This window comes from Genypterus blacodes, unplaced genomic scaffold (genome assembly GCF_046128005.1).
Source record: "Genypterus blacodes isolate CSIRO-AG114 ecotype Tasmania unplaced genomic scaffold, CSIRO-AGI_Gbla_v1 ptg000022l_1, whole genome shotgun sequence".
Taxonomy (NCBI): domain Eukaryota; kingdom Metazoa; phylum Chordata; class Actinopteri; order Ophidiiformes; family Ophidiidae; genus Genypterus; species Genypterus blacodes.
Genome location: NW_027466835.1, coordinates 3266529 through 3289629, shown reverse-complemented (window position 1 = coordinate 3289629; position 23101 = coordinate 3266529).

Here is a 23101-nt window from a genome sequence, read left to right as displayed (position 1 = left end):
TTCCACACTGTTACAGTCTGATTGTTCTCAGCGGTGCCTTAGCTCTGCTTGTCTAAGTGGGCATGCAAACCCAAACATTTCAAGATTTAGCAAAGGTCAGTTGACCTTAAACTGAGAAATGCAGAATGTTTGTGTCTCAGTGTGTGTGCGTGTGCGTGTGTTGTGTGTGGTTAAACAGCACAAGGAGACAAGGAAACTACTGTAAACACACTATGTAGCCAGATAGCTCTCTCTCTCTCTCTCTCTCTCTCTCTTTAAATAAATGCACTGCTTTGTTTTGTTTCAAATTTATTGGTTCATGCTGATTTGTGTGCTACTGAAACAGAAAATACTAGAACATGAACTATAGTGTATACTAGCCTTATCTGAAGCTTTATACATTGATTGTTTCACATCTTTGTCATTATTGATTGATCATGTAAGAAAACAACTCACATCTCACATTTCACCAGATAAATCCAGTGATTTCTTTGTCTTTGTGGGTTAACAGAGGTAACTGGGTATGAAAGGAGTGCAGTGTCATAATGTAACAAAGATTCTGCATGAACTGGAGTGCATGATGGGAAATGGAGGCAGTGTTCTTTGACAGCTCATGGTTTTCTGGCCCAAAACAGCTGAAAAAACAGGGGCAGGGGCAGCATGAATTGTTTGGAGGTGGCACACTGATCAGAATGCCACAATAGATCAATTATTATTTGTTTTACTCTTTCCCCCTGTTGAACTTCAGTCAGCTAATCAGAGCTTGTTTGCTAAAGAAGCAGCTACAGAGCGTTTTATATGATAATTGAGTGTAACAACATCCAGAAAGCCAAAGAGAGAGTTGTGCAGAGTTGGCTTTTTGTGGGTTTGGCACCATGAGAGACATATTTCAAATACTTAAGCAGTTAAACCCAAGTGGACCATGGTTTTTGATTGGTATGCAAAGTCGACTACATGAAGGTGCTAGAATCAGCCATAATTTCACAAATAGAGGTCAAAAGTTACGGTGTGGGTGACAAATATGAATACCTTAATTGAGTATGATACATACAGGTGTTTTGCTTAGTTCCAGTTTAATTCACAGTCTTAGTTTTTGCCTGTTAATTAACTAAAGTGAGGAATCCATATTGATTTTTTTTACTGTTGCTCTCCTGAACGCAATGGCAATATGCAATGCTGACTGTCACAACTAGATCAGCAGAAGGAGAAATATGCAGACGGTGTAAAAGCTTAAGTGGGTCAATGTTCTGGAATTTGCTGTAGGAGGCACATAGGCAAAATGATGTCATGTTATCACAATGAATAAAAGCAGGGAGAAAATAAAATAGAAATCCCCAAAACGCTTTGCATCATTAGACTCAACCGGTTACATTCAGCGTTCACAGATTCATGTGTCTGTGGTTGACATGTGTTCATGATGTGTGTGTGCAATTCTTTTTCACTTGGAAAAAAAGCTACAAAAAGCATTCTTCTTCTCATTTTCTATCTCTTTTGTTTTTTTATTTTTTATATGTATTTCCTTTTTGGCATCTTGACTCTTTGGCACTCTTTTTGAGTTATTCTGCTGAAAGACAAACAGACAAACAAGCAAATTAATACAGATAAACAGATTAACCCTCTGTTGGGGAAAAAAAGCTTAAAAAGCTTTCTTCTCATTGTCTTTCTGATTCGTTTTTAAATTTTTGATGTATATTTCCTTCTCTGCACCATGACACACTTGTGTAACGATTGGGTTTTGTTGCGCGATATCTTTGACACCCCAGAACTGGACATTATGGACTCACTAATTTGAGTCCATAATGCAGGCTGTGTGTGTGTCAAGGTGATGTGAATGCTTGAAATCATAATTATAACTAAAAGAGCTCTCGTGCCTGGTATACATATGTGCGCTTGAACTAGGCCCCTGTGATGCACTGTTTATTAGTGGCATGTGGTTCAGCACCATGGACAGCTTTCAAACGCTCCATAAACTGTGCAAGAATATTTTGTCAATGTTGTTAAGTCCGTATTTGCAGTTTTTACAGTACAGATGATTTTTCTTTACAAAAAACATGAAAGGCCAATACACAAAATCCTTTCCCTTCATCATAAAACCTGTTACACGTCGACAAATGGATTAGACACCAAACAAACATTAGTTTTGTAAGTAACAGTGGCCTATATAGAATTCTGAATCATATGTAAATGTAAAATGTAGAAGTTATTCTTACAGTTCCAGCATCTGACCAACATTACCATCAACGAGGGAGAGAGAGAGAGAGAGAGAGAGAGAGAGAGAGAGAGAGAGAGAAAGAGAGAGAGAGAGAGAGAGAGAGAGAGAGAGAGAGAGAATCCTGTTTGAAATGAGCAGCAAGCCAACATGGCAGCATATGATAGCAGCAAGCAACAGAAGGAACCCACCCTCTTTAAACAAAGCCAAGATAATTTTGCACTGCATGCAACCGTTAAACAACCAAATGTACTGGCACAACTACACACTAGCATCTGTGCAATTTTACTGTCATCTACAACCACGCTGACCTAATAAACAGGGGAATGGAGCCTGCTTAGCGCAGATGTGAAGCTGTGTGTTGTCCAATCCTCACAGACTGATTCTGTCCTATACTACACAGACCCATGTAGAACATCATAGTGACATCATGAGGGGTGAGCGAACTGCTGATTACTGCAGAACGATGAGCACTGACAGACTGAACCAAGACACTGACCTGGGTCTGCACAGTCGTTCATAAAAGATAATTAGCATGTGATGCAAAAAGCTATTAGGGATGATATTTTACAAGCTCAAATCATTTAAAAGCTGAAAAAACAAATGGCTCCCCAATCCCTTTAGCTGTATTCAAGTGTTTGTTTGTAGTAACAATGCATTAGTATTAGAACTAGAACTTAGAACTTTAACTAAACACATCACAGAAACACAGCAAAACTCTCAATAGCTGTAGGCACATTCACCATGAGTTTCTAAGTGTTGAATCAGAAGAAGTATTAGAAGTATTAGAAAATTCAGGTAAAAACACACGTTTCTCAATAAACGAATGAATGTTTGTACTTTTACATCAATAACTTTCCACAGGAGTCATATTTCACCCTAGAATTTTGAGCAGTATAGGCCAGCACTGTCAAATCTTGTTTGACTACATTGTGGTCAGAGTTTGTGGTGTATACTATTCATGAAGGCTGAAATGTGTTTTATAATTCATAAATTTACCAAAACATGTGCCCCGACTGCTGTCCCTTTAAATTTGAGCTGCTCAAACAAGTTTGCTGACGTCATATCTCGAGGAAACAAGGTATGATTGGAGCAAGCAACATGTCAATCGAAAGCTTAGAATCTCTGCTATTGAATGAGACTGACATTGATCAGTTTTTTTGGTCAGCGACCACGCAGTCGCCATTGCTTGGATGATGTGATTTGGTTTATAGCTGAACAACATTTCAAACTTCAAAATTACAGTGAGTGCCACTTCATTTCATATTTTGGCAGCGTTACGGCTGAGAGAATGTTGTAACTCCTTTTTTATATTTTATTCATCACCTAGCTACTCTCAAGGTTTGTTAGACGCTAAATGCTGCTTGGCTGACTTGGCTAGGATGTTAACGAGGCTGCAGCACTGACACAATATCTTCAATGTTTATGATCCATAAAATGGCTTTTGTTTGGAGCTTGGTGTGTGTGATGTCATAACATGTGTACACAGAGGTCTCACACATTTTTTATTCAAAACTATAGAGCCACGGCATGTACAAAAACATCGATAATGTATTGTTGGTGATGTCCTGAACATACCAAGCATTATTTGCGGTGTTGCTGAGCGAATAGTTTAAATGATTAGATTAATTGTGAGTGTGGCTGTATCCAGCTGTCTGCGCCTGCAAGCGCAGACAGCTTCTATTCTATTGTATCGTATTCTATTCTATTCAGTGTGGTATCTAAGTATATAACTACCAATATATATATATAATATATGTTGTAATGTACTGTATTGTGTTTCAGGGAGGCTTATACTGTATAACCAGCCAATATAAGAACTATTCTATTTTGTAACATACCTATACAACCACCAAACATAATGATCACTCTTTTCTACTATATTAAATGTGGTGTCTTTGTAACCACCTAATGCAATACTATTGCTCTAACTTATGGTCTGATATTGTATGACACTCTGTTGTAGTGGTGCTTACTGTAGATAACTAGAACTAGAACTATTCTATTCTCTGTAGTGTCTATATAACCGCATAGTGTGTTACGTGTCTAGTGTTTAACAGCTTGATAACTCTGCTACATTTTATTGTATTATGTTAAAGTTCTATGTAGCCACCCAATATAATAATCATTCCTGACCAGCTTTATTCTATTCTACTGTATTCTATTTTGTTTGGTGTCATTGTCATCTAATGTAATATTATTTCTTTAACTAATGTTATGGTACCTATAACACTTGACGATAACTTCATGACCACAGCATTTATATTCTATTCTATTCTATTATACTCTATGCAATATTAACACTGTTAATTGTTTAGTAGCAATTATTACTGTCACTCTCTCTCTCACTCACACACACACACACACACACACACACACACACACACACACACACAATGATGTGAAGCATATGTGTGCAGTATCAGCTGACCTCAGAATCACTTCCTGCTCATGTTGTTGCTCCTATAAAATTGTGTTAAGAGAGACGGAGACTTCTACCTGGGTGGTTTATCAACACCTGACCAGACCAGTCTGTTGTGTGTGTGTGCGTGTGTGTGTGTGTGTTTTTCTTTACAAAAAACATGAAAGGCCAAAACACAAAATCCTCTCATCATAAAACCTGTTACACGTCGACCAATGGTTGAGACTCCAAACAAACATTAGTTTTGTAAGTAACAGTGGCCTATATAGAATTCTGAATCATATGTAAATGTTAAATGTAGAAGTTATTCTTACAGTGCCAGCATCTGACCAACATTACCATTAACGAGGAGAGAGAGAGAGAGAGAGAGAGAGAGAGAGAGAGAGAGAGAGAGAGAGAGAGAGAGAGAGAGAGAGAGAGAGAGCGGGGATACGTTCCGTCTTCAGCTCTCTTTTGCCATCTTGTGTTCGTTTTGGTAAACTGCAACTGCACAACAAAACAATCACCGAGGCCTAAAAGGAATCTGTTTTTCTTTTTTGCTAATTGTTCACTTTACTTGAATTTCTTACTTCTCTTATCCTTATCTTCTATAGGGGTCAGAACACAGATAGACATTTCCTACTATCCCATATGTATTTCCTCTGTGTGTGTTGTTTCCTTTTAGTTGTGCAAGACCATTGTTGCGGTGAAAATAAGGAATCCAACTCAATATTAGTTCAGACTAAAATCAGATGATCAGATAAATGGGAGGTGTTGTGGTAACTGGGAGGGAGGTCTTGAATAATGGATGGAAACATAGAAACACAGAGCCGGAGAGATGAGCTAGAACATACACATACACAAATATATATTTAAACATTTCATTAGACATTTCCTCGTCATAAAGAACATAAAATTTGACGAGAATGAGCCACTGCATCTTTCCATCCATGATTCCTCTGTTTCTAATGAAAACTCTGAAAGACAAATGAAAATTACAGTAAAGAGAGGGGCAGTGAGATGCACCCTTGGACCACTCCCAAGGTCAAATGGGAGCTGTTTGAGGTTGCAGTGCAAGGGTTCCTTGGTTTCATAGAGCTCCGAATAAAACCTCACTCTCCTTGGATTTTCTACCTGCATCTGCTTTCCTTCCCCAGGACGCCATGGTTGGCTGTTTTTTCACAGAAAGCCGCCTTTTATGGCGATGCGGTGCACCGACGGGCAGCCAGCGTGTGTTCAGCAGACTTTAATTGTCTGTCGGTGGTGATAAAATAAATCGTGAAATACACAACCGTAAAAGAGCAGAGCCGGGGCCAGATGCATTCTGGGAGGCAGGAATGAAGAAAACAGCAGGTAAGATCTGATGTGGGCATCAGTGCTTACCTGGCCCTCATTCCTGCCTGGGTATTAAAAAGGATTTCCACCTTCAGTCACTTCACCTTAAACACATCAATCAGTTTTTCCAGTAAAGAAGAAAGTCCACATCCAGCTGATGTCATAGGTGCCAACATTTTAATGGGATTAAACTTTATGAAATCTGTTAAATTAGTAACTGACATCATAGTATCTGTTATTCATTAAAAACTGGAACATGCTGGTATTAATCACATAAAGTCACATGAAATATTGCCTAAATAAAAGTCTTTACATTATTTGATCCTTGTGAGCTGGCACCTAACATGTTATTGGGATTATTATGCATGCAATTCAATTAACTAGCAACTCTTTCTTTCTTTCTTTCTTTCTTTCTTTCTTTCTTTCTTTCTGTGCATTACAGTGCCACCATGTGGTCATTAAGGATACTGCTGCATGTGCATTCATATAGCAAATAGAGGGATTTCCAGTTAGAATAAAATCGCCATTGGTAATGTATTACTTTTTCTACTGTACAGTTAACTACATTACATCATACAACATACTATGCTTTCAGTCAGCACAAGAAAGGACTAGAATTGTTGACTTCAGATTATTGAAACATATTGATGAATAATCGATACCAACACGTCTACTTAATAAATAAGTAAAATAAGAAACCTTCAAAGTAGGCCTTGGATAAGTCTAAGGGGTGACAATCATTTTAATAACCTCAAAAGATGTCTTCCTGCCTTATAGTGTAGTGTGTATATAGCATTCAAGCAGTGAGCTGAATACCACTTAGTTTAGAAAAGTACACGTGTACTCCGCCGGGAAACGAGGGAACAGTGAATCCAAACAAACCTCGACCATCAGCCTTCAAGGTCACTGAAGCTGCACGCCTGCGTCTGCGGCTGGAAGAAATGCAAATCCCGCTCCATAAATATCGTTTAATTCTTCTAATGCGCCCACTGCTGCTTTAATGAAAAACCCCCCCGCGCCTCCTTTTATGGAGAATAACTTGTGAAAGCACGAGAGAGGGAGATTACAGCCCAGTTTGATATGGATTCCGGTCCTTTCGTTCCCATTCCCTCCAGTGACACAGAGACAGAGAGAGAGAGAGAGAAAGAGAGAGAGAGGGGGGGGGGGCTCCAGGCCTCTTTCTGCTGTAAAAGTTTATAGCGATCCGGGGCCGGTTGTCATGGTTACTGGTTATACGACTTTGACACAGGGGGTTGGGGTGGGAGTGAGAATGGGGGTCCACCATTTGGAGAGATGTGTGTATTTGTGTGCATGTGTGAGTGTGTGGGGAGAAGGGCGGCAACCACTTCTGTTTATAATTATGGACAAAGTGGGAAAGGGTGTGCTTGTGTGTGTGTGTGTGTGTGTGTGTGTGTGTGTGTGTGTGTGTGTGTGTGTGTGTGTGTGTGTGTGTGTGTGTGTATTAGAAAATAGAATTTGAGTGAGAAGGGGGAAGTAGGGAAGGGAAAATCTTTGGAATGTCATTTCTGAAAGCAGAGTCCTATACCCACTGCCTGTTATCCACTTTGCAGACACACACACACACACACACACACACACAAACACACACACACACACACACACACACACACACACACACACACACACACACACACACACACACACACACACACAGAGCCCTTTCTGTCTTCTTTTCGTATACAGTATGTAGGGCCCGACAGATCAGGTGAACATCATTTTTCTAATCCTTAGGTGTTCTGTTCCGTCATGTTTGCTATAAGAAAACCACGAGTAACGAAGTAACATCTTAGTCCCATTAAGAATTACCAGAGTTACGTTCAATCTATATTTAAATAGTGAATAAAGTAAACATCTGGGGTTATTTTCTGATTACACAATCACACCACACACACTCCTGTCTCATGTAAAGCTTTGTGTTATGGTCCAGGTTTCAAGATATATTTAGGTCAGGGGTCACATTTGAGCTTTACACACACACGGCTACATTTTCTCTCAAACATCTAGGTAGCTGACACCATCGAATGAAACAGCTGAATTCATGTTACAATATTTCAAAACAGTTGGTGCCTGACCTCCATACAGTCTGTTCCTCAAATTAGGGAGAAATATACACAAAACATGTAATCTTCTATAGCGTTTTTTTATCCATTGTAGTTTTAATCATCTTCTCCTGTCTGTGGCTGAAATTCATAGAAATCAACAACAAACCTTTGGTGTTTCAGTAGCATGACCCATTACAAATATGCTTGTTATTGCACTGCAGCAGTACACTATCGGTGAGGAAATGCGTAGGAGGACATTTTCTTGGAAAGATCTGTGTAAAATCTGACAGCGACGCATGCAGGAAATAGTTTAGAACTGCATACGCCGTGACATATCGGTATAGAGAGCAACGCTAGAGAGTATTATAGACAACTTGGCGGCTGCTTCCACATCTGCAGAACAAAGGTGTGATACATTACTTTCATCCTCTATAGCTTAACAACTGGCTGCAGTACATTTCTGTTTGAATTCAGGCAACAAATGTTCCACCGCTACTGGTATCCAATCCAATTTGAAACGGTTGAAATATTTGTTTCAATCCGTGTATTTCTGAGAGGGCATATAAGCGAAAACACGCACTAAATATTAAGTGAATGTCCATATTTACTAAGGAAGTTATAATGAAAACGCAAAATATATGTGTGGGCCTCTGAAATGAAGCCATTGCATACACAGTCGCATTCCTTCTGTTTATTGTGTCTTTACGCACATGACCTTTCAAATGTAAATATTGCAAAAATATCCAAAATTCCAGCTTGGTTATGAATCGGAAAGAAATTTGTTTGAATAAAGTCTGATTCTGCTTTTGCTGATTTCGAGTAGCTTCGTATTCATTTCTGTATATATTATGAATACAAAACGTTGTCGTCCAAGTACATTATAATCCCACTGTAATAAGTAAAGATGTCTGTCCTCTCAGAAAAACACATGTGTCGCTTCAAGTGTTGTTTTGGTTGAGTTGCTGTGATCGTCGTCAATATCTTTACTTTCATTGTTCAGACGAATAGGTCAGGCATATTTACATATAATAAAAAATATATTTTATTCATACATATTTATTTTTCTGCGTATTTATCTTTTCTATGTCAGCACATTTGAAATTCGGATGATAAATCAGTGTTGAGGCATATGTGAGGTGGGAGGATCCACCCAGATATTTGTTTTTCAATAATTGACTAAAACACAAGCTAAAGCTAAATTAATGATGGTTTCGATAAACATTGCTTGTACACGCACAATTAACGCGAAAAGTGTTGTTATGTTTGCGTAATTTTGGCCCTCAGTCCACTCTGAACTGAGAGGGCGTGAAGATGGATTCAGCTGACGTGTTCCATATCAGTACACATGCTCCATATCCATAAACACGGTTGTAATTGCCAGTGTGGAAAGGGCTAAAACGGGATAAAAACCACCAATATGTCATTAACAATTGAAGAGAAAGTTGAATTTCAGCTTCAAACATGCACATATATGTACACACAATAATAATAATAATAACATTAACACACAACTACGCCAGTTGCCGACGACAAGGGACGTCTGTGTTTTCAATTATTATTATTAAACGCGGTCACGTGTTTAGCTCTTCCAAGTTAAGCATCTGAAACGACTGAACTTCACAAAACTAAATCATATATAATCCTCTGTGAGACATGAGTAAATGGATGCCGCTTGTGAGTCAGGCCGCCCCGCTGTCCCGCCCTCATTCAGCCTGGGAAACATGCGGGGTTCTGTTCTAAAAGAAAGAAAGAAAGAAAGAAAGAAAGAAAGAAAGAAAGAAAGAAAGAAAGAAGCCGAAAGTCAGTATCTCTCTCAAACACATACACTATACACACATATACACACACACACACACACACACACACACACACACACGAATATATATATATATATGTATAATTTGATAGACAACTGTCCTCCTCCAGGCTGCCCACCCTTTCCCCTCCTCATCGGCGGTTCAACGCCAGCAAGCAAGCTCCAAAGCAACAGGGCCGCCATGTCCAATAACAGCCGGTCTTGAACATCAGATTGAGTGCGCAGCAGACGCGAGGATGGAGCCACAGCACGAGCATTTCGCTTTGAAACGCCACAGACCAAGCTGGACCTGTCAGCAAAAGTTCGGTACCAAATTCGACCAGACGTATTGTGTGCCTATGGTTAACAGCATTTTACCACCGCCAACACCTAGGACTCCCCCCTTCATGCCACGTCACTCTGGAACCGGACCGGCTGCTTGGGCCCAGAACCCCGCCTCCACCACCGACCAGGCCAAGCATCATCACCACCACCACCACGGTTCCCACGGATGTTCCTCTCATGGCGCAAACTCGGTTTCAGGTTCGGAGCCTGCAACGACGGACGATTGCGTCACATCGTCTCCCGCGAGATTCCACTGAAGTCCATCTCCACAGACTCCAGAGCAGAAAGGTGCGGCAATGACCGACAAGGTCTGCGGCTGCTGTGTGCCATCATCAGAATTCATTAAATCCCAAATTTCTATGCAGAGTGGACTGGGGGTCGGAGGGGTGGAGGTGACGCTAGATGACTGAGGCGAGGACACGCAAAACAAAAAATGGATGTCACGGGGGTTCAGTTCCAAAGCAGGCGGAGGGAAGCATCAGCGGCCGAGGGAGAGACGGTGCCGGGACACGAAACACGAGGTGGGTAGAAAGATGGGGAATATGAAGATGTAGATGAGGTGAGGTGAGAGAAAAGGAGCGAGAGAGAGAGAGAGAGAGAGAGAGAGAGAGAGAGAGAGAGAGAGAGAGAGAGAGAGAGACAAAGAGACAGAGAGAGAGAGAGAGGGAGGTCATGGCTGTAGCCATATAGGAAGAAGCTTGTGAGTCTGAAAACCAGACAGGGAGACTCTCTCTCTCTCTCTCTCTCTCTCTCTCTCTCTCTCTCTCTCTCTCTCTCTGTCTCTCTCCCTGCTGCAGTGTCTCAAACTTTATTTTTGTCCTTTCTCCGTTCTGTCTTTTTTCTTCTTTATGGTGGGCTGTTAAAAGACAAAGAGCCCCTCTTATCTCCCTGAAATGTATTTATTGCCCTACAATCAGTGAATTGCCTTCCACTCGTTTCTAGCCCCCCGCAGGAAGCCTCGCACTGCTGAGTTGCTGGTGATGGGCCAAAATCTGGACGCTATTCAGCAACCAAACGGATTTGTTTTGGCGTTATGTGCTAAAAGTGACGCTCAAGAATATTCTCGCTTTTATATGGGAAACATTAGCCGAATTAACGAATCAAGAAAATAAACTACAAATGAATAACTCGCACACGCATGTAGCACAGACTAAATCAAACTATTCAATCAAAATGGAAATGATTTATTTCAGTACTGTGTAACATATTTATGGATCCTCGAAAGGGTTTGTTTACGTCAGTAATGTCAGTAAATTTTGAATATCGTATTATTTCAAATCTATACTAGTATCTCGCTCTACATACTAGAGAGAGATACTCACTTTGAAGGAAATAATTTTTCCTACCAGTTCCGTGAGCAGATCTGGGGACTGCATGTAACAGGTAACTCTCAACATCAGCACTGACATTTTTTATTTTATTTTATTTTATTTTATTTTATTTTATTTTATTTTATTTTATTTTATTTTATTTTATTTTATTTATTTTATTTTATTTTGGGAAAAGTTGGGAGCAGAGCGGCCATTTTATAATCGTGTCTGTTTATTTGGGTGAGATCGTTGTAAATTATAATTATTCTAAGGATAAACAGACGCCTATACGCCTCTGTGCAATGAGGGGGATGTTTCATTTGAGTCAAACATGAAACTTGTACACAGGAATGCAGGGATTTTGTAATATGCAGAACTATATCTTAAATAATTGACATAAGAAAGGGACTTTTCAAGGTTACAGAAAGCTAACAAGGCATTAATTTCAATTTGACTGCATCAATTGCCTTTTTACCTTGGCTGTATGTGAAATCCACATTAACTTCATGGTCAAATACAATTATTTATGTATTTATGTTTGTTGTATTATATAGTGAAGTTAACATCACATTGCTATACTTGATTAAAATGCAGTGAATTTATTTATTTAATGAAGAATAAGTAAAAACAAAATAAACATATAGTTTATATTACATATAGTAAAACATATATATTTTAAAGCTTAAATGGAAACCACAATTTCAGCAACATCTCTCTTTCCCCCCACACACACACACACACACACACTTTCTTGAATTCCATTACTATTATTATTATTATTATTATTAGTTTTAATAGTAGTAGTAGCAAAGCATTGGAGTGGTGTGCGCGCGCCCGTGTGTTTAGGATCATTAAAGATGATGGAACATAACACAGATGCGCTTATGTGGAGCTTTATGGTCACTTTCAGGGAGCGTTTTGGACCATTTGAAGGACACAAATATATGTAATTAATGGAGAATGTAATGCGAAAAATGAGAGCGCTGTCTGTATGTGACCCTAGTCTCTTTTCCAGATGAGCCCAAACACATCAGGGACCCGCTCCATGGCCCTGTGTTTCCGGCTGTCAGCCACGGGTCGGCAGGAAAGAGAAGAGCTAGATTAAATTTCAGATTGTTCATAAATACTAACGCCATGGAGTGACCAGTACCAATATGACACCAAGCTGTAAACAATTACTTCAATGTTGCAATCGATTGCCATGAAAAGTGACTGTGGAGGAGTTCCTAATCCAAAGAAGCTAAACCAGAAGAAGCCACCCGACCCTACAGCGCCATCTAGAGTGCAACAGCAGCATCGACATTACTGACACAGAAAGTCGCTGATTGGTTTCATAACCGGAAGGTAGAGATTAAAGACGAGAACTTTGGACCATCAAAGAAGAGAAGAGAAGAGAAGAGAAGAGAAGAGAACACAGAACAGAACAGAACAGAACTATCTATCTATCTATCTATCTATCTATCTATCTATCTATCTATCTATCTATCTATCTATCTATCTATCTATCTATCTATCTGTCTGTCTGTCTGTCTGTCTGTCTGTCTGCTTGTCTGTCTATATCTATCTATCCTGAAATATCTGTGACGTAGTCTACTACTTAACCCCCTTAGAAATATGTACATATTATGTACTTATTTGTTTGTTTGTTTGTCTTGTAAGCGTAGCGTGTAGTTCGGACGCTGTAAGTGAGATCCTCTCAGTGTGCACAGAGACATTTTCCAGTCCTCGGACGCCTTTAAGAGCGCAGGCGGCTGTGCAGACAGATATATCGACCGGAGTTAACCACCTTGCAAGCATGTTGGGATGGAGGTGGGGTTTATACGGTTTGGTTTCCAATACCAGCCCCGGTTTACCGGTGTCCATTTGCGTCTGCTAGGTTCAATGAGCTGTAGTAAAATTAATGTGATTTGATTTTCAGTTCACATGCAGACAGCGCGGACTCAGTTTGTCTGTCCTCCTCTCACGGTGAGTGAGTCACTTTTTAATGGCTATTGACTGGAGGGAGTTTGCAACGATGAAGTAAATGTTTGCAGCGTAGTGGCATTGTTTGGCACGGGTCAGTCTGTGACATTATTTAATCACAGACCAAAAAACGAACTGGCTCCTTTCTTTCTTTCTTTCTTTCTTTCTTTCTTTCTTTCTCTCTTTCCAATTACATTTGGTGCACTAGGTGTAAATATAAGGGGATAATGATCTTAAACAGCCGTTTTAGTACAGGTAGTGTTGGTGGTCATTTTAGCAGCAATGCAGAAGAAAGAGTAACCTTATCCTTCATATCACATTCCCATCAATCAAAAGTCCCCAGAAAAGTCATTGGGTTTTATTGCTTTCTTCTGTCAGTGTTATTTGTTGTACCTCTCATTTCTGTTTCTGACGTTTCGGGTTGACTTCCTGTTTGCGAAAGGTCAGATACAGACAGAGATGACACTTCCTTTGTTGCAATGCAGACATATTTATTTCATCGTCTCCACATTTTCATTTTATCGATTGTAATAGAACCATGTAAGTTATAGCATTGGTTGTAGTAGTAGTTCCAATAGCTGTAATAATCACAGTAGTCTCCAAATGGTCAAAGTACTCAGTGCAGGAATGACAGTAAGACATTAAATTCTCACGTTTGTTTCCTGTATATTCTGATGTGAACCAGTATTCACCACCATGATACAGAAAACACATTGTGTGGAAGTCTTGTCCTTTGAAACATCCACCCTGACCTCCACAGCATGTGAGCTCTGTATCGTTACACACACATTGCCACTGAACATGACCAGGTAGCAAATGCCAAAAAAGCAACCTAGAGTGCATTAAGTGTTCTTCCTCTCTTTTTGTTTTTAAGGTGCAAAGAATATAACACACCAGCACCACACTCAGAAGACATGGCCATGTTTGATCAATGACTTTGCGGACTGGTATGTTGCATGAGAAGCTTGCGGGAGCTTTTATCAGGAACACATGGTTGAACTTCCTTTGGTGCTGGAGTGCCCAGCTGTCTTTTGGTAGGAGAGGAGGGGGAGGAGGAGGAGTAGGAGATCTATCTATCTATCTATCTATCTATCTATCTATCTATCTATCTATCTATCTATCTATCTATCTATCTATCTATCTATCTATCTATCTATCTATCTATCTATCTATCTATCTATCTATCTATCTATCTATCTATCTATCCTGAAATTTCTGTGACGTCTTCTACTACCTAACGCCTATCTATCTAAAAAAAAAACACACAACCAACACAAAACAAAACAATTCAAGATCAATGGAAGGAAGTCACATCATCTTTCAGAGGAAAATATGTTATTTAATCTATATTATTCTCCATCATGAATCTTGGGAGTCATGTGTCACATGTTATGCACATTTACAGTTTTACAGTCGCTTTGGTATATTTCTGAAATCATCCTTAAAAAAAACAGTGAGTCCATTTAAAAAAGAAAAACAATTGGTACAAACAGCACCACACATTACCTGCAAAATCCTTTGTTTATTTCTCAGAAGCAAACAAGTTATGTCAGTGAATCTGACAGCACCATCAGAATTTCAAGTCCTTGAGTCATTGTAACACACACTAGTCAAAATGCCTAGCCATGTTGTCATTAGACACTATACTATAAATGTATAGAAAATATGACAACTTATTCACCCATTTGGCATTTAATGACATTAACTTAATTATTAAACTTAATTTACAAATGTCTAAATGGTTTGGGGGTAAGACTACAACAGAGAATCACTATAATACTAATTTTGATCAACACAACATAAGCAATTTATCATGTAGGAAGCAGCAGACAATTGTACATGAATGTATGTATTGTTTATTTCCTTGTCTATGTCATAACTTTGTTGTGCTGCTATCTCTGCTACTTGGCATCATATAGTATATTGTGTAATTCACTACCCAGTCTCTACCTCAGCTGCTATATTTGTACATTATTATCATTTCAATAGTCCTTAGCATAGCACACCTGAGACCTATTTGTACTTGTAAACTTTACAATGACAATAATGTTGAAGAAGCACGATGACAGGAAGAAGAAAAACAATATGCACAAAAACAACATAGTCTGCAGGCACTTTAGCCCCGTCGCCTAAGGAGAATCATAAAAACAGGAGGGGGGGGGGGGGGGGGTGTGGCTGCCTCCTCTCCCACACTGCTGGCCTGGAGGCGCCATATTGAGAGAGTAACATTTCTGCAGCGCCACACCGTCTATAGCCTCGTCTCCAGCCTCGTCTGCATCTGGCATGCGGTCTTGTCCTCATATCTCTTTCCGTGCTTACCATTTTCCTTTGCTGTGTGCTGTTCTCCACCCAAAGGGACTCTCTCTCCTTCTCTCTCTCCCTCCTTCCCTTTTTACCATGGGGGTAATTGACCAACTAGTTTATTAGCAGCAGGAGGAAGTGGAGGAGGTGGATGTACTGGTGCTGTATATTATTGCATAGTGTGGTTTTATGGCTGCGTTATTGCCCCTTATTGCCTATTGCTGGTCAACAAAAGACACACCAAAGGAAGGTTTGCACCTCTTGAAAAGTCTGCCCTGTCGTCCTTCCTGTTTGTCTCATTGTCTTTGGACAAGCAGATTTCTGTCTCAGACCTCACGCTTCTACCTCCAAGGCAATATACTGGGCAACATGAATCCCTTCCTTCACACGCTCCCTGTGCTATCTATATAATACTCCCTCTTTTCACTGGTCCACACGCCTGCTGTCCTCAACACTGGCCGCCTCTGTTTCCTCGCCGTCTATCACGTGTTATCGCCTCAGTGCTTCTCAGATGATCACAGAACGAACTCGAGAGGTTTCCCAACCTATTCTTTTCGCATCAGGGTCACACAGTTGGATATTCATTAAAGCATGCAGTAACCCGGTACTGAAGGGATTTTACTTGTTAGATATGATTTACGGCGCAGCGTGAGCTCTTGCTACTAGGTTCACTCAGTGGATTTTCACAATAGGAAGGCCATGCTGTAGCCATTGTAACTGTCATTTAACCAGGTTTTCAAACACATATTTAGGTCTGCGTAAACATTAACCAAGACATATTGTCCAAGCTCACAGCAAACTGGATACAAGAAAACCCATGAGCTTCAAATGCATTATATCAATCTGTGCAAATGTAAACACAAGAGAAGGATATAGACTAACATTTTTTCTGTTTTGCTCCCACAGATCCGTGGATTCTCCCAAAGACTATTTGGGGATTCTCAGATATGACTTTGGGAATCACTAGAACAGTGGGATTTGTTTAGAGATATTACGGCAGGAACCAAATGGATTAATAATTCATCTTAATATTTTCACACCGTTCCCACTGGTGAAAACATGCAGTATACAACTATGGCAGCAACCCAGTGAGGCAGCAGTAATTTAGTGGTGTTTTCAGTGTTGTTGTTTTCTTTGGGCCCAATCAGGGACAATATATTTTTGCATTTACTGGGTGGTTTGATTTGCTTGAATAGAATCAAGCCAACTAAAATAGAACGGCAGAAGTCATGGGACTGATCTGCTCATTGTTCAAAAATAGGGTTCGGGAGGATGGAGCTTACTAGCTGTCAGTATTTATTTATTTACGTATTAATTTCTTCTATTTAAAGGCACCAAACATATTGACATTATCTCATAGATAACTGAAACTATGTGCAGATTTTTCACTTCTGACAGCAGCCGTTTTCTACAAATTGGGACTCTGCAGTTGCCACTGATTGTTCCATTTGACTGGAAGAAAACACGTAGAGAACCACATGTTGCTTCACGCGGTCATCTAAAGAAACTTCTCTTTGCTTCTCATCTAAAGCAAATTCTCTGACAGTGTGTGAAAGTATTGCTGCTGTATCACAGCTGTGCCCCTGCTATGGGCTGTGAGCTGCGTGGTCTAGGTAGTTTCAAGTTGTTGGGCTGGACTCTTAAGATCACAGGAACCTGAAACTGCCTGAATCACTACAGTCTCAACTCCACACACACACACACAGAAGGAAACAAGAGCAACCACCATTCAAACCCATCTATTCTATTTATTTATGATTAACGTCATGCTTTCAAATGAGCCAACAAACTGTGGCCTGTTCAGTTTGCTGCTCTTATGAAGTGAGGAGCCATATGTGATTTCAAAGCACATGCTGTTTTAATTTAAAAGTCAAAGAACACATTTGGTTTTCATATGTGAATATCATAGTTTTCTTCATGAATTGTCTCTTTGTGTTAGAAATAGAGTTTTCAAATGACAAACAATTATGGTGCAACACCTGATATAAGTCAGGTCAGAAAACAGACTGTATGCTGCACAGCATTTGTATGTAATATGGAATGAGAACATTGCAGTCAGCAGTGCTGTCATTGGCCTTTCTTGTCTTACTTCTGTTAATTCACGATTTTGTTGTGTAGCCCAGGGCGGCACTGCACTGTTTTTCAGTCTAATAAAAATGTTAAATGGTTGCAGTTGAGTGTCTGCCTGGTTATTTTGATGAATATTTGTTTGTTCATTTTCCAATTCACATTTCATGGATTACATCATTGCGGTTGGGTTTCCAAAAAAGACTCATATCAAAAAAAAAGGTTACATGAGTACTTGAAGTTGACTTTATGGTGAATCAATACAGAAATTATTTGGAAAATTGTAAAACCAATCGAAACAGACTGTGAATTAGTGTTAACGTAGGACATAACATCGAGCGCAAAGAGCAGAGACACAAAGCAATGATGCAATGTGAGAATTGAAGAGACTGACAAACCCAACCACTCAAGCCAAGGTACATATACACGCATCAAGCACTCAGTATTTACTGTTTGGCTCTATTTGCAGATCTGCAAATAAGAATTTTAGACGGATACAAATTATTCTAAATGCTGCAGCTAACATCTTAACAAAGACAATAGAAAATGAGAACTTCTGAGCTGTTCTCGTATCTCTACACTGGCTGGTTTTAAGTGTTAGTGACTTACACAAATCACTTGATGGTTTTTGGTGAACATACACAGTACATATCTGTGAAATGCCTACAGAATATGAACCTACAGGCTCTCTCAGAACATCAGCTGATGATCAGATCTGTTAGTTGTTCCTAGAATTAGAACCACACATTATAAACAAACCTAACAGCTGTGTAACACTGAAATTGAAAACATTCATGAATGAAAGGACATGTAAGTATTGATATTATTATTAACGGTGAGAGAGAGGAAAGAAATGTTAACACAATTATTAACATTTTAGACCATTTAAGAGCATGTTTGGTCATTTGGGCTGATCAAACTCCAAATGCTCAAAATGATCAGGAGAGACTTGTAGAGACCACACCATAAGACCAACATTTCAGTACTACTTATTAAGAGACTCAATGCAGTGGACAGAGGGGGATTATTGGATGTAAACCAGCCATTTTACATGTGCAAACACACCACATTTTGTTTGGCGTGTACATCATGGCTTGAGACTGGAGTGAGTTTAAAATTTGGAGTTAAGATTAGTCTCTGAAACAAATATTGGTGCCCACAAATTGACTGTGTGGGAGAAGAGGAGTTGGTATTGGCCTGCATCTCCCTGTGCACTCACGCAGCAATAGAATGTTATCAGGATGAATGTTGGTCACAGTCATTTTCAAACAAAACATATTTCATGCATAGTCCAATGTGCTACCAACACTACTATAAGCACTCTCTCTCTCTCTCTCTCTCTCTCTCTATCTCTCTCTCTCCCCCTCTCCGGTGTCAATGGCACAAGGTTTCTAATGTGCAGTCTGTTTATTACTCCATGAACATTAAGCAGCCACCGTTCACTGTCTGGCTGCATTCTGGTGCCAGCGCGCCTGGACTCCAAATAACATCAAATACAGGATGTAGAGAGTAGAGGACATCCGGATTGTGAGAGGCAGAGTTGCATATTCTGGTAAGCATTTTAGCTTGTATTCTTAGGAGACATGAGTTTTTAATTTATCTGGTTTCAATTGTTGTTGTAATTGTTAGAGTAATAATGTTTTTGTGGCTGACTGGAGGGGGCCGTACCTCAGGGGGAACAGCATGATGTGGAGTTTGCATCATTTTCCACCATCCAAACACATGATGAGAGAGTCGGAAACTCTGTCTAACCTGTCACTAAATGAATTCTAGTGATCCAGCCCCCACAAAAAAGGATGGATTGGATGGTTCTCTATAAAGGAGAACATTATCATGTGTATATAAATAAATGTGTTCATACATTTTCCTAATGTATGTTAATTGATATGCGGTGTGTAATATTACATACAGTATATTAATGTGCATTTAAGGTTACCAAACCTCTATTTCATATTCAGCAATGTGTGATATTCATAGTTTATTTACAGATGCCAGGTTTTATTTGGGTTATACAAACAAAGGGACTCTTCAATCACTCCCTGTGCAATACCATAGTGTGTTTTTAAAAAAATGTGTTTATAAACAACTAATGTACTTTGCAAAATATACTTTCACTGCAATGCAATGCAAAGAGTACATTTCTTTTTCAAATAAATGAAGTAACTTGTGTAAAGTTCATGTTGAATTAAAAATGTTAATACTGACAAGATGTGAACCCCAGTTTCAAGTTTCTTTCATCCAGTCTGCTTCCTCTTTTACTGCACCATAGGAACAGAGCTCTGGTTCCTGCTTCAGGTGAACATAAATCTTTGCAAATTAGTTACATATGAAGGTTATTCTTTGACGAAACAGTTCTCAAACTCTCCTTGAATGTGAAAATAGCAACAGAGGGGATTGAGCACCACACTGAGCCTTTTCCAATAGTCAGTTTAAATCCTGTAACACAAACGCAGTAATTAATTTATCATGATCTTTGTTTTGTATCAAATGTTATTTATATCTAAAAATGGCATTTGTGTGGATAAGTATATGTCTTTTTCCAACTAAGACAATCAAATATAATTCTATCAGTGAATTTGACATTTTTTTCATTATGCTGAAACTAATAATTTGCCTCTTATCTCTTTGGTAAAGTTAGAAATTTTTACAGTGTTACAGCTCAAGTGTTAACTGTGTGTTGTGTATGCAGGCCAAAGACATTGTGTCTCTCTGTCAGTCAGTCAGTCAGTCAGTCAGTCTGTCTGTCTGTCTGTCTGTCTGTCTGTCTGTCTGTTATCAGGATATCCCAAAAAACTGATTTCACCGAAACTTGGTGGACAGAACAAACATTGTTTTTCTTTCTCCCAGAAAAGTGTAGGTGGAGACACAAAAACAATGTGTAGTTATCACGCAATTTTACACATAGAATTTCCAGATGAGTCAGACAAAGGTTTTATCCTTTTATATTCCTATTCATAGTATTACTTTACTATATTGACTGCCAAAATTGAGTGTGTATGCCTCATTCTTCAAAAGGTATTGTATGTCGTGAATGAATCCGTCTACTGTAACCAAACCGGACATGGGCACTCACTTTTTATGTAAAACATGAACCATCAATCTACCTGATTTTGGCGTAACAATAGTTACATCTTATCAATATCTTTGGAACTGGACATGGTAGAATGAAAAGTGTGTTGCTTTGTCTGTGGGGGGAGGGGTTGATCTTGGTCTAATTGATAATCTAATTATCATCATTGAGGGACAGACATAATTGGAGGACTATTCATTTGCTCCCCGTGTCCTTTGAGTGCCTTCTATAGTTTGTATGTATAGATCGCAGATTGTACCTTTACAGGAAAGGTCCCCATCTGCTTCAACTGAGGACAAGTCCCATTTAGGGTTTGCTTATTGCTCCTCGCTTATAGAGACAGGCCTTTATGAGGATGTACACATTTAAAATCAAGATATTAAATGTCTCTTTACAATCAAAGCTACAAATAGACTTCAGCTTTAATGCTCTAGTGTTTTATTTGCCATGAAAACACTGCAGGGAGAGCAGACATGACTGAGGATGGAAACTCTTTTCAATCCAGATGCACTAAAAGGTTCTGATGGATCCATATAACTGGCAGACTTCACTCTCAGACATTACATTGTCACCAAGCAAAAAGGAAGCAAGCTCAAACTGAACTGTTTAACCATGCATCACATTAATTATTATATGAGATGAGCTGGATGCATTGCACAAACACACACACACACACACACACACACACACACACACACATTTAGTCCCTACAAAACTCTGGATGTGGCATGATGATAGAACACAGATGTGTGCTTTAACAAAACCATATCAAAAATCAGGCTGCCTGATGAGTAATAATGATGAGGTTTTACTTAGAAATGTGTCATAGTGGCACCTGTACATGTCTGATGCTCATGGGCTAAGTTAAACTAGAATTACTTTGAAATTAGAGAATTAAATAATATTATTTGACAGATATTTTTAAGATTCTTTTTTATTATTGCTTAGGTGCATGCTTTTATTATTATTATTATTGTTATTATTGCTATTATTGTCAGCATCTTTGTTGTTGTTGTTCATGGGTGTTTTATTTAATTTTTTGTTGTAATTTCACAGATTTTTCCTCATTGCTCCTTCCAGCATTTATTAAACCCAAACCAAACAAGTCTTTACATTACATAAATATATTTATATTACCATTTAACATGAAATATAATTTAAAACACAAATATTGGACAGCATTCGAATTTGTAGTAATGATAGCAACTATATGATGGTAAGCAAAACATGGATCTTTCTGCAACCATTGCGTCATCTAATAGGCTAGGATAAAAGTCCATAGCATGTATTCATTTTCAAGAATGTTGTGGAGGCAGAAAATACTTGCGCTCACACACACAAACACACACACACACACACACACACACACACACACACACACAGAGAGAGAGAGAGAGAGAGAGAGAGAGAGAGAGCTGGCATCTGGACCATCTCCTGCCCTTTTCCCTGTAATAAACCCATGTCTCTCAGGGCATGTAGCTGTTGGATGGCGTGGTGAGACCCAGGCTCAAATCACGAGGCGTCTCTACTTTCCGTGCTGCAGTGGACAGTCTGTTAATAACTCTCTGCTGACTTCATTTACACTGAAAACTTTACTGTGTGAGCTGTAAAGCGGCTCAGGGAAAAACCTTCAAGCATTTCCAATGAGAAATATGAAGCTGTACGTGATCTACGGCCCAGACATGGCTTCCTATTAAAATATACAGCATATATCAATCAAATACACTTAGGCTATTGTGCTCACTGGCTGTGCATTGTGTACTATAGATTGTAAAGTAAAATCACCTTTAACATTTGTGTCAAATAATGTTGTGTGTATTACTTTGAGCTTTGCTGATACATACACAGCTCCTTGTCATTCGTGTTGAGGAATGTAAGACAATATGTTCCACCACATGTTTTTTGTGAAAATGGACATACATTGCCATCATAATATGAAATGTAGAGGGTAAAAGCACAAAACAGGGTTTTGCTTGTTGTTAGCTTGAATGTGAGCTACTGCTACCGGAAACATTGCGTCTGATATGTTTAACACATTTTAGACAATATGAATAAAATAGATTTGCACGTAATTATTATTTAGAGACTAAATGTTACCATAAAATAATGTAATATATCATAATGGTAACAAAAGATATTAATTTAAAATGCTGTATCATGTCATGTACCCTCATATTCATGTATTAAACTTCACAAAAACACAGCAAATCCCACCATGAATTCGCATCTCAATTTTCCAGTAAACAAAGCTGAAATGTAAAGTC